The sequence below is a fragment of the Tiliqua scincoides genome, chromosome 3 (genome assembly GCF_035046505.1).
Source record: "Tiliqua scincoides isolate rTilSci1 chromosome 3, rTilSci1.hap2, whole genome shotgun sequence".
Taxonomy (NCBI): Eukaryota; Metazoa; Chordata; class Lepidosauria; order Squamata; family Scincidae; genus Tiliqua; species Tiliqua scincoides.
Window position 1 is genome coordinate 54,294,148 of NC_089823.1, and position 2,042 is coordinate 54,296,189.

The 2,042-nt window shown below is 34.9% G+C and overlaps 1 pseudogene; it reads right to left on the bottom strand.

The window, feature by feature from the left end:
• Nucleotides 1–869: 869 nt before the first annotated feature.
• Nucleotides 870–989, bottom strand: LOC136647152 (5S ribosomal RNA; annotated as a pseudogene).
• Nucleotides 990–2,042: the final 1,053 nt, after the last annotated feature.

Consider the following 2,042-nt stretch of genomic DNA (forward strand, 5'->3'; position numbering starts at 1 on the left):
AAGCTAGTATATTTGCCATTATAAAAATTTAAATTTATCTAAACACTCAATATTGTTTAACTAAAACTATCCATCCAATCATAAAAAGGCTTCCAATATTTTCTTACTCTACCTAAATCTCTCTCTTTCATTCTTTCTGTTAAAATTTCCATTTCTGCTATTTCATAAATTTTGTCTATTAAATTTTCTCTAGCTGGCACGTCTGTAGATTTCCAATTTTGCATAAACAGTATTCTTGCCGCTATAACAACATGTACAAAAAGGTCTTTTCTATATTGGTCTTTAATTTCTAATGTCACATTTAGGAGGAATATTTCTAGTTTGAATAATACATAATTCAATATCTCTTGCAAGTATTTATGTATCATTTTCCAGTATTTCTTTGCTTTTTCACATGTCCACCACATATGATAAAAGGTTCCTACAACCTCTTCACATTTCCAACACTTATTTGATGACCCAGAATACATTTTTGCTAATTTCGCTGGAGTTAAATACCATCTATAAAACATTTTATATAAATTCTCTTTAAAAGATCTCCAGGAGAAAATTGTACATTTTTTTAATATAATAACAATTTCAAGACTAGACAAGCATATATTATTAAGGGCATTTGTGGGTACTTCTTATACTTTATACACCATCATTGTGTTACATTTTTTCCCATGTGAATTACTCTAAGAAGACTTGTGTGGAAAAGTGATATATAAATACTATAAATTTGTTTTTCCCCAAGCTAAAATGCCCCTTTGGCCTTTCCTCATAATGAAGGTAGTCCAGCCCTCTGATCATTTTGGTTTCCATCTTTTGCATCTTTTTCAATTCTATAGTTCTGGTTGACAACCTTCAGTCTCGAAAGACTATGGTACAGCCTACAGCACCCGGTATTCCCAGGCGGTCTCCCATCCAAGTACTAACCAGGCCTGACCCTGCTTAGCTTCCAAGATCAGACAAGATCAGGCATGTGCAGGGTAACAATTGCTGTCTGCAAATGTTTAAAAAGTGAAATAAACAATCAACTCCAGTACAACAGTCATTCCCCACCATCAGAGGAATTTGTGCTTTTTAAAATTGTACACCTGGTAAGTGGCCCCTTTTGATGGTGTATGAGTTAAACAGAGACTCGAGCCAGTACATGAATGCTCCCTCCTTCTTCACTAAATAGCATCCCTAAAAAGGATGAGCTTAACAGCTATAACCTTGTAGAGAACTTTTTCATGGTAATCTGGGAATACTTTTGAACTAGAAAAATTTAAAGGAGACTGGAGTTCATCAACGGAAAGGATGCAAATGTACAGTACTCCATCAAGTACTAGAAAAACAGTGAGGATTTACCCAACAATATGATTTTATACACCACCACCCCACATTCAACATTTTTGGTTAATGGAACTAGTGGAAGGGGCTAGAACTGTTTGTTGGTTCAATGGTTGTGATTTTAAGGTGCAGTTGGCTGAACTGACTATAACTGCCATTTACTGCTCTTGCACTCTCCAGAGCTTTAAGTTCAAATTACACCTATAAAAAGGGGTAATTTGTCCTTTCTCTTTTATGATTGTTAGGGGAAAGGGAGCAGATCTGGTTAACTACCAACTTGACACCACTCCAGATTAAATATCCTTGACTCAAATACTTTACTGAGGCCTTCAGATATCAGAAGGAGAGTTCCAGAAAAAAGTGGGAAATGTCACCTTCCCAAATATTATGGAATGTTAATTATGGCTTTTCAGTTTAATTCCTCAAGGTAATTAATGGAGAGATATTAATATCATTCTTTTGAGATTATGCAGGAGGAACAAGGTTAATTCCACTATCATCCATACTAATAAAAGAAATAGATACATTGAAGACACAGGACAATTATTGCAATTTGCAAATGAATGTGTAATGGAACCAATAAAATCACATCTGTTTTTTCATCTATGTACCCCCCCCCCCAATAGTTATAGGTATTAACAGCTTGCAAGTGGAATGTGGTAACTACTTAAATTCCACTCTGTGATGCTTTTTAAATGCACCTTTCAGCATTCTGCCAACTGAAA